Genomic DNA, 10563 nt, shown 5'->3' on the forward strand with positions numbered 1-10563 from the left:
CAGCGTCATGGCGTTCGCAGCGCCATACGTCCACTGGGCCAAGATCAAGCTGGTGGTTCTCATGGCGTCCAAGACCAACATGCACGCCAACATGCTGGCCCGAGCGAGGTACGGTCGCCTGGACGGGTTACTGCTCCTTCTAACGTGGTTAGGAGTCCGAGCATGTCCCGCTCCTCGCACCGTTCGCCTCAGCCGCCCACCACTCCAGCGGAAGCCTTGGCGCGAGCTCAACTGCTTCTAGATTACCCTCCAACGGCGGACAAGACCGACGAGTGGAGGGCCACTATCCAGAGTCTCATCGGCTTCGCCAACGGCGACACTGCACGGCAACCAAGCACCTCGCTGCCGCGGCAAGACTGCCGGACGCGAGCCGATGGCGACAAGACCGATGGGGGTGCGACTTCCATGCACTCCCCACCATGAAGGCCAAGATCGCCAACTCGTTGGGTCCACCTTGACAGCGACTCCACCGCGTCATCCGACCCGCGAGCTCGTCGTGATCAGCGCCAAGTTCTCCACGAACGTCAGCAAGAAGACTCTCGTACTCGCATCGAGCGCCGAAGAGAAGCGCGACGTCAATCTGACCAGCGTGCTGGGCCCTCTGTCGACATGCATGCGCCAGGGGAACCAGGCGACTTGCCGTACGCGGTAGGTTGCCCTGCGTTCACCCCTGAGCTGCGGCAAGTCCAATGGCCCAGCAAGAAGGATTTCAAGCCCGATGTACCAGAGAAGTACGATGGCAAGTCGCATCCGTCGGAATTCCTCAGCATCTACACCATCGCGGTGCAAGCTACTGGGGGACGAGACGACAAGATCCTTGCCAACTACTTCCCACTGGTGCTCAAGCCTAACGTCAGATCCTGGCTCATGCACTTGCCGGACAACTCCATCTCCTCTTGGGCAGATCTATGCCATCAGTTTGTCGGCGCCTTTATGGGCGGCCACAAGCCACATGGCCAAGAGAGCGACCTTCATCTACTTGCCCAGAAGGAAGGAGAGTCCCTACGAAAATACATTCAGTGATTCAGCCGTGTATAGCACAACATCCCAGACGTCCACCCTGCCGCGGTCATCAGCGCGTTCCATCAGAACGTGCGAAACCGCAGGATGAGGGAGGAGATGGCGATGTGCAAGATCAGGGACGTCAGCGAGCTTTACGCCCTGGCCGACAAGTGTGCACGCGCTGAAGAGGGGAGAAGGCTCCCCGGAGAGAATACAGGAGCAGGAGGATCCGACAGTGACGATGCTGCCCCGGCAAGGAAAGGCCGGCGGTGGAATAACAGAAAGAAGAAGGGCAAAGAAGTGCTAGTTGTTGAGCAGTCCGGCAACGGAGGTGGCGCCAAGAAAGCTAAGGTTTATGGCTCCGGCAAGGAGGCCCAGGCTGTGGCAGCCGCCGACAAGCAGGACAGCTCCGGCAAGCAGTATTGCAAGATCCACCGCACCAAGGGCCATGACCTCCAGAGCTGTAAGAAGGTTGAGCAGCTTGTTGAGCAGCAGAAAGCTGAGTACGAGCGATGCGACAAGGAGAAGGCCCAGGAAGGTGCTGGAGGAGCTAGCAAGAAATGCCCCAGCCGGGGGGGACGCCGCGGCAAGGCCAAGCAGCGGCAAGGAGACAGACCTCCCCGCGGCTGTGACAAGGATGAAGATGAAGACGACGACGAAGATATGTATGATGACGAGGCCGATGAGCAGGAATTTCAGAAAGCCACAGAGGTCATATGCGTTGACGGTGGTGCTTCTCTGCATACTTCGCACCGCCAACTCAAGCAGTGGATGCGGGAAGTTAATGCAGCAGAACCATCCGTAGAGTCACGCAAGCCTTTGAAATGGTCCATCACGCCTATCATCTTTGATATCGAGGACCACCCTGATCGCATAACTGCGGTCGGGTGCTTGCCGATGTTGGTTTCTCCAACTATCCGCAACCTCAAAGTCACAAAGATGTTAGTTGACGGCGGGGCCGGCTTGAACCTGATCTCCTCCGCGGTCCTCCAGAAGCTCCAGATCCCCGACAGCGAGCTTGAAGAGACCGGCACATTTCAAGGAATCAACCCGGGAAGGAGCAAGCCGAAGGGAAAGATCAGACTGCCGGTGACATTTGGCAGCGAGCTGAACTTCAGAACTGAGAGGGTCACTTTTGACGTTGCTGACTTTCCATTGCCCTACAATGGGATCCTCGGCCGTCCAGCACTCGCCAAGTTCATGGCAGCCTCTCACTATGCATACAACATGCTCAAGATGCCAGGCCCGATAAGTGTCATCTTAGTCTCTGGCGACAAGAAGGATGCCCTTATCTGCACCGACAAGATCTACCGGGAAGCAGCAGCCGCAACCGATCGCAAGTCACCTGCCGCTGAAGCTCCCGGGGGGAAGAAGAAGACCAAGTCCGGCAAGAGCTCTGATGCCCACTCCGGCAAGCGCACCTCTTTGGAGTGCTGCGCTACCGTCGAGGACGCACCATCGAGCTCCACCGGCAAGTGCAAGAAGACGATGGCAGCTCCACTAGAGACTAAGAGGGTGGCCGCCAAGGAGGACGGCACTGGTGGTACCTTCACCATCAGCGCCACTCGACCCTAAATAGGAAAGCGCGCTTGTTGCTTTCCTGCGGGCGAATGTCGACGTGTTTGCATGGCAACCGTCTGATATCCCCGGTGTTCCCAGGAAAGTAATTGAGCACCACCTAGCCGTGTGTCCTCATGCGCGGCCCGTCAAGCAGAAAGTCAGGAAGCAAGTAGTGGAGCGTCGAGAATTCATCGCAGAAGAAATCAAGAAGTTGGAAGCAGCGGGCCTTGTCAGAGGAGTGCTCCATCCCACGTGGTTGGCCTATCCTGTAGTCGTGCGCAAGGCCAACGGAAAATGGAGGCTTTGTATAGACTTCACTGATGTCAATAAAGCTTGTCCTAAAGATCCATTTCCCTTGCCGCGCATTGACTAGATTGTTGACTCCACTGCCGGATGTGATTTGCTTTCATTTCTTGATGCATACTCAGGATACCATCAGATCTTCATGGCAGAAGAGGATGAGGAGAAAACTGCATTCATCACACCATGTGGCACATACTGCTTTGTACGGATGCCTTTTGGATTAAAGAATGCTGGTTCAACGTTTGCAAGGGTAGTCCATGTCGCCTTTGAGCCCCAGATACACAAAAATGGGGAAGCCTACATGGATGATATAGTGGTCAAGAGCAAAGACAAGGCAACCCTGATTCAAGATTTAGATGAAACCTTTGCAAATCTGCGCAAGATCAACCTCAAGCTTAACCCCGAGAAGTGTGTGTTTGGAGTTCCATCCGGCAAGCTTCTCGGGTTCTTTGTGTCTCAGCGGGGAATTGAAGCCAATCCCGACAAGATCAAGGCCATTGAGCAGATTGAAGCACCGAAGCGCGTCAAGGATGTGCGAAGGCTTGCCGGTTGCGTGGCTGCTCTCAGCAGGTTTATCTCTAAGTCTGCTGAGTGCGCCCTGCCGTTTTTCAAAATATTGAAAAAGGCGGGTCCAATGAAATGGACTCCGGAAGCGGAGGCTGCGCTGCAGGACTTGAAGAGCTACCTATCCTCCACTCCAATACTTGTCACACCTAGGCCACAAGAGAAGTTGCTATTGTATATAGCGGCAACCAATCAAGTGGTTAGTGCTGCGTTAGTAGCGGAGAGGGAGGCGGATGATGAGCCAGCGACCACGGCAAGTGAATCCAGCGACAAGCAGGGGGCTTCACCGACAAGCTCTGGTCCCGACAAAGATGGGTCTGCGAAGGCATGCAAGGAGGTGCGGAAGAAAATGGTGCAACGCCTAGTTTACTTTGTCAGTTCCCTTCTGCAGGGGGCTAGGTCAAGGTACTCTGGTGTGCAGAAGTTGCTTTTCGGCCTCCTCATGGCCTCGAGAAAGCTGCGCCATTACTTCCAGGCACATGAGATCACAGTTGTCACTCGCTTTCCGCTGAAGAGGATACTGCAGAATCCAGAAGCAACAGGCAGGATTGTCGAGTGGGCACTGGAACTGTCAAGCTTTGGCCTCAAGTTTGAGAGCACTTCAACGATCCAAAGCAGAGCATTGGCGGAGTTCATAGCAGAGTGGACGCTAACGCCAGATGAAGAAATTCCAGAAACGAGCATCCCCGTCAAGGAGGCAAGCAAGGAGTGGCTCATGTACTTTGATGGTGCCTTCTCGCTGCAAGGCGCCGGTGCTGGCGTGCTGCTTGTCGTACCCATCGGAGAGCACCTCAAGTACGTAGTCCAGATGCACTTTCCCAAGGAGCAAGCAACAAACAATACTACAGAGTATGAGGGTTTGCTTGCCGGCCTCAGAATCGCAGCAGACCTTGGGATCAAGAAGCTCATTGTCAGGGGTGACTCACAGCTTGTCGTCCGCCAAGTGAACAAGAGCTACCAGAGTCCGTTGATGGAAGCCTATGTCGATGAGGTGAGGAAGCTAGAAGAACACTTTGACGGCCTGCAGATGGAACATGTTCCAAGAGCTCAGAACGACATTGCTGATGGCCTGTCAAAGTGCGCCGCACTAAAGTTACCTGTGGAACCAGGGATCTTTGTGCTCAAGCTGACTCAACCATCCGTGACACCATCGACTGGACAAAGCAAGAAGAGGAAGTTGGTTTCTGGTGACTACTTTCCGGCAGAGCTTCCCGAAGCCGCCGCCAAGAAGGTCCCCAAGATCGACGCCAAGAGTGCTGAGGAGCAGTCTGCTCCGGCGAGCCTTACGGTTTGTTCCGTTGAAGCAGACACTCCCGACAAGTTCTGCTCTGACAAGCTTGCCGGGGAGCATCACGCTCCGGCTGAGCCACAGGTTCTTGCCATAGAAGCGGATGTTCCCGCAGCAGCAAATATGCCTTTAGTCCTTGTTGTCGAGCCGCAAGCTCCGGCATAAGCACAACAGATTGTCTGTTTCCTTCAGACAGGAGATCTTACCGAAGAGCAAGAAGAAGCGGAAAGAGTAGCCCGGCAGTCAAGTATGTACAAGTTTGTCGACAACACGCTGTACAGAATAAGACTCAACGGTGTGAAATTGAAGTGTATTCACCGGGAAGATGGACAACAGCTGTTGGCAGAGATACATGGAGGCGTATGTGGTCACCACATTGGCACAGGAGCACTTGCCGGCAAAGCGTTCCGGCAAGGTTTCTTTTGGCCGACAGCCCTCCAGGATGCAACTGCACAAGCAACCAAGTGTGAAGCGTGCCAGTTCCATTCCAAGCAGATACACCAGCCAGCTCAAGCTCTCTAGACGATCCCTTTATCCTGACCATTTTCGGTCTGGGGGCTCGATATCCTCGGCCCCTTCCCCCGAGCTGTCGGGGGCTTTGAGTTCTTGTACGTCGCCATTGACAAGTTCACAAAGTGGCCGGAAGTGGAACCAGTGAGGAAGGTGACAGCACAGTCAGCAGTCAAGTTCTTCAGGTCGATTGTTTGCCGTTTCGGGGTCCCTAATAGGATCATTACCGACAATGGCACGCAATTTACGAGCCGCACCTTCATGCAGTACGTCCAAGATCTTGGCGCCAAGGTCTGCTTCACTTCTGTTGCTCATCCGAGAAGCAACGGTCAAGCGGAGAGGGCAAATGCTGAAGTGCTGCGAGGCCTCAAGACCAGAACTTTCGACAAGCTGCACAAGTGCGGAAGAAACTGGATCGAGGAGCTGCCGGTGGTTCTTTGGTCGATCAGAACGACGCCAAATCGAGCCACTGGCCAGACACCTTTTGCTCTAGTCTATGGAGCAGAGGCAGTTCTCCCCATAGAACTTGTTTACGGGTCGCCTCGAGTGCTCGCTTATGACGAGCTCGAGCAAGAGCAGCTGCAACAAGATGACGTGCTGCTCCTTGAGGAAGACCGGCTTCAGGCTACTGTGCGAGCCGCTCGCTACCAGCAAGCTTTGCGTCGCTACCATAGCCGCAAAGTTAAAGCCAGAAGTTTCGAGGAAGGCAACCTTGTTCTTCGGCGCGTTCAGTCCGCCAAGAATTCCAACAAGTTGACGCCGAAGTGGGAAGGCCCTTATCGAGTGAAACGAGTCACTAGGCCCGGTGATGTCCGCCTTGAGACCGAAGATGGCATTCCGGTGAGTAACTCCTGGAACATTGAACATCTTCGTAAGTTTTACCCATAGGGCGCGGTTGCCGGAAGCTTTTCCGGCAACCACCTTTTGTACAAGTCTTGCCGCTGTTGCATGTAATCCTTTGTACAAAGCCGGGCGCAGACCCCGTGCATAAATAAAGATCATGTGCTTCGCACACCTTGTCAATTTCATGCATTCTTTCTTTTTTGCATGTGTTATCTGACGTCTTGTGCAGCACCTACCTCCGGTAAGCGATGACGAGCCATAAGGCTCCATATCATTATTTTCTTCTGTCCCTTTCTCAAAGGAAGGAAGGTCCCCTCGCACACAAGGTTTACCGGGGGGAAAGGAGAAGATAATGGTGTGGACCGAGCCGTTCAAGAGGAGTTTCGCCTTGCCGGGAAGCAAACGATAGAAAAGCTAAGTTGCTAAAGTTTCAGCAGTTAGTTTTTAAGATTTCAAGTTATTTTCCTTGAATGACCGTGCTTTGTATGGAAAACCTGTGCGCGGAGGAACCAACTCGTAGCTAGTTGCGCTCTTACTTTGTTTCGAGTCCGTTCAACAACTTAAGCGAGCTGCGGCTAGTTGCGACAAGGTTGCTTGTCGGTAGCGGCACCGCCAGCAGGCTGCTGAAGTTTTGCACTCAGCGCTCGCGGCAAGGGTGCCTGCGCCGGCAAGTTTCCCTAAAAAGCGTAGGGCAGAAACATACAAAGCCAAGAGTCGAGTAAAGGAAGTAACATAGCAATCATTACCTAAGATAGAGTTATATTACAAAAGTAACTTGTCGCGGCTCTAATAAAATGTTCTCATGACATGACTGTCAGCGACAAGCGAAGAAGAAAACGGGCGGCCTAATCTACGCGGCCACCATCAACCCTCTTGACCTCATTCACCTTGTCCACAATGGGTGCGACAAGGACTTTGAGCGCTTCAAGATCGGCATCGGCCGGCAGCTTCTTGAGGACGTTGGCGAGATTGAGGCCTGGGTTGCGGAAGGCCACCTTCACCAACACCTTCTCCAGGACTCTGGCGCAGATCATGCGCGACTCGTCGGCCAGCTGCTTCGGGATCCTTTCTCGGAGTTGCTGGAGAGCTATCGCCACGCCCTTGAAGAACAGGGTGAGCTTGGCGCTGGGGGGAGATTCTCGTCGGAGGAGTACCCAAAGTCCTCCACTCCCAGCTATGCCAGCTCCCCGTCAATGACAGCAGCGATGTTCACGAGGCCCTCCGTCCAGAGCTCCACCGTATCTTTGAAGGTGTTCTGGGTCTCGGCGGCCCTCGCCAGCAACGCTTCGTTGACCTTGATCTCCTCCTTCAAGTCTGCCTCCCGCTTCTTGGCGCCATCCAGCGTCTCCGTCAGGGTGGCCAACTTCAGCTCCAGATCGGCGTTGGAATCCTTGGTTGCGCTCAGCTCCTTGCCCTTCTCGGCGAGTTGACCCTGCAGCTCACCATGGGCGAGGGCGTCCTTCTCACGCTCAAGCTTGAGCACGGCAAGCTCTTCGCCGCCCGCCTTCAGATCAGCCTCCAGCTGCGCCACCTTTGCCTCCAATTCCTTCTTGGCGGCCTCGCCAGCCGCAGCCGCGTCCTTTGCTTCTTGGAGCGCCCCGCCGAGTGCCTGCTCGTGCGCGCCAAGATCCTCTTCCTGGCTGTCTAGGTTTACTTTCCTCTGAGTTAGCTCCCCTTCCCGCGCAGAAAACTCCTCGGCGGCAAGCCGCTGCTGCTCTTCGGCTTCGGCCTTCTCAAGGATAAATGCCTTCTGGGCCTTGACGAGCTACGCGCGCTCCTCTACGATGGCCCGGAGAGCCTCCTGGTTGCGCTCCCGGAGCTCCTCCGCACGCTTCTCAATGTCCGCTCCCGCCTGCGCGACAAGCGCTTCTCGGGACTCCACCTTGGCTTGGCGGGCGCGGTATAGCGACACCAGCTTCCGGAGTAGCCACTCCTCCTCAGACTCGCCGCTGCTGCTGCTTGGCGCGTCAACCAGTGATAGCCCAGCGGAGGCGAGCACCTCCCCGTCGAAAGCTTCTCCTTCAACTGGCGCCCTGGAGCTCGATGCCCAGGGGAGCTTGATGAAGACGCCCTCGCCGGCCTTCAGATAGGCGCCGGGCTGGGGCTCCTCGGAGCCTGGCGCTGCGGCAGCGGTGGAGGGATCAGCGGTCGGTGCAGCGCCTGGCGCTCCTGCGGCCTCAGGGCCGTCAGTGCGACCGCCGGACCCTTCGCCAGCTCCCGCGCCAGCAGCCTTGGCGGCCTCCTCGCCGGCGGGGTCATCGGCACTGGCTTCTTCTTCGGCGGCGGCGGCATCGTCAGCATCGCCGCGCACGTTCTCCTCGCCGCCCGCTTCGGTCTCCATTAGCTATGTGGAAGGTGGGTCTGACGACCGGAGAAGGAGAAGAAGTCAAGTTCCAAAAAAGAGAAAGATCAGAAGAACACAAGGGAGGTTTCGAGCAAGGGATTACCTGCACTGGGATCCATGACCATGGGCTCCACCACCGGAGGCTCGCTGGTGCTGCCCCTTGCCGGAGACTCCTCTCTTGCCGGAGATTGTTCTCTTGCCGGGGAACGCTCCCTTGCCAGGGAATCATCCCTTGGCGGTGTGGTGGAAGCGGAAGGCACGTCGGAGGCAGTTTCCGAGCCCTCCGGGTGAAGCTGTTCTGCTCCTACACAAGAAAATCAACGATCAGATTTCAGCAAAGAAAAGAGCACCCATGTGCGCCCAAAAGCAGAAAGTGAATCATGTACTTACGCTGGGGCCTGTGCTGGGGGCTGCTTCACGGAGTGGTTGCTGGGTCCGGCAAGGCGGTCTCGGGCGCTCCCCCTGTTGCTTCGGTGGGCTCGTCCTCGATGATAACCACCGGTACCTTGGCCCTCTTCGCCGCTCTTTGAGCCAACGTCCTGAAAAGGAACAGGTTCAGATCGAAGCAAGTCAGATACAAGATGAAGCTACAAAATCAAAGAAATACAAGTGTGCAGATGAATCTTACTCTTCTTCCTCCTCGTCGGAGCTGAGCGCGGAGAGGTCGAAGTCCGGCCCACCTGCGGCGCGACGAGGCGGAGGAGTAGGATCCCTTGTCCGCTTGGCGGGCGCGGCGGCGGTGGCGCGGGAAGATCCCGCTCCAGTTGTCGCTGCGGTACGAGGCGCTCCCGCGGCAACATCGCTTGCCGCAGTGGAGCGTGTCGCGCGGCGTGTCGGCTGCTGACTCCTTTGCCGCCCCGCTGCGTCCCCGCTCCTGCGAAGGCGCCTTCTTGGTTGAGCTGGGGACTGCGCTGTGGGCTCCGCCTACGGCAAGTGGCCTGGAGATGGCGGGCCGCTCGCACCCTCAGCAGGCTCACCCTCGGCGGGCTCGCTAGACTCGACCTCCGGCGCGGCAAGCTCTTCCTCGCCGTCAATCCACTCTCGCTCGGCAATGCTTGCCGCCGCCTCTGCCTCTGCCTCTTCCACGGTGAACCCGAACTCACCCGCGGCAGCGGCCGCCGCCACCTCTTCCGCCCTGGTGGCGATGCGTCGCAGCTCCTCATCAGTGGTGTCGCGGGTGAGGCTCCTCTGCTCGTCGGCGCGGACCGCAACCTCCACCAATCCATCGAAGAACTGCTGCACGACATCGTCCGCTGGCTCTTGCCACGTCGGGACAAGGCCATGCGAGTCGCACAGCGGCATCATCGCGCGGATGCGGTCGAGGGAAGAATTGTTGCACAATGGAACGACTCCCGCCGGCAACCTAAACCATTCTGGGTGTTGGGGGTCATGCTTGAACAGCTCCTTGAGCATCGCATCCAGCTCCAGCACGGTGAAGTTGAAATTGAGGCCCGGACGCAACCTCATGATATCTGTCGTCCCGCCAAACTCCCAAGCGGGTCTCCTCCTGTCTTGCAGGGGGGCGATGCGGCGGCGGAGAAAATCTGCGCCTACGGCACCCATAGTCAGCCCGGCAAGCCTAAGACGCAAAATTCTGGTGGTGGCAATCTTCAATCTAGCATCCTCCAGGGCCAGGCTGCTCCAATCGTTGCCGCACACCACTGGGACTTGGCGCAGGGCGGTGAATGGCTGCGGGTCCTCCTCCATGATCCAACACCACTCTGCTCTCCACTCCTCCCACTTGCTGCGGAGCTCCCCCTCTAGATACGCTTCCTTCTTGCCGGCCCTCAAGATCCAGGCGATCCCTCCGGAAAGTGGCTCTCCTCTCTCGACCCGGGGCATGAAGTAATGGCGGAAAAGGGCTACGTTTGGGTGGACTCCGACAAAGTTTTCGCAGAGATGTGTGAAAACCGACATGGTCAAGACGGCGTTGGGGGTGAAATCAAGGAGATGAAACCCGTAGGTGTTCATGATGTCGCAGAAGAATTCCGAGAAGGGCGGACAAAGACCACAGTAGAAGAACAGCGGGAAGAAAGGATACCCGTATGGAGCCCGTCTCGAAGCAGCGGCGGAGAGTACCCGCGTGCGCGGATGTGCACGCGTCTCCGTCGACCAGAAAAGGTAGAACCACTGCCTCAGCCCCGCCGCG

This window comes from Triticum dicoccoides, chromosome 5B (assembly GCF_002162155.2).
Source record: "Triticum dicoccoides isolate Atlit2015 ecotype Zavitan chromosome 5B, WEW_v2.0, whole genome shotgun sequence".
Taxonomy (NCBI): domain Eukaryota; kingdom Viridiplantae; phylum Streptophyta; class Magnoliopsida; order Poales; family Poaceae; genus Triticum; species Triticum dicoccoides.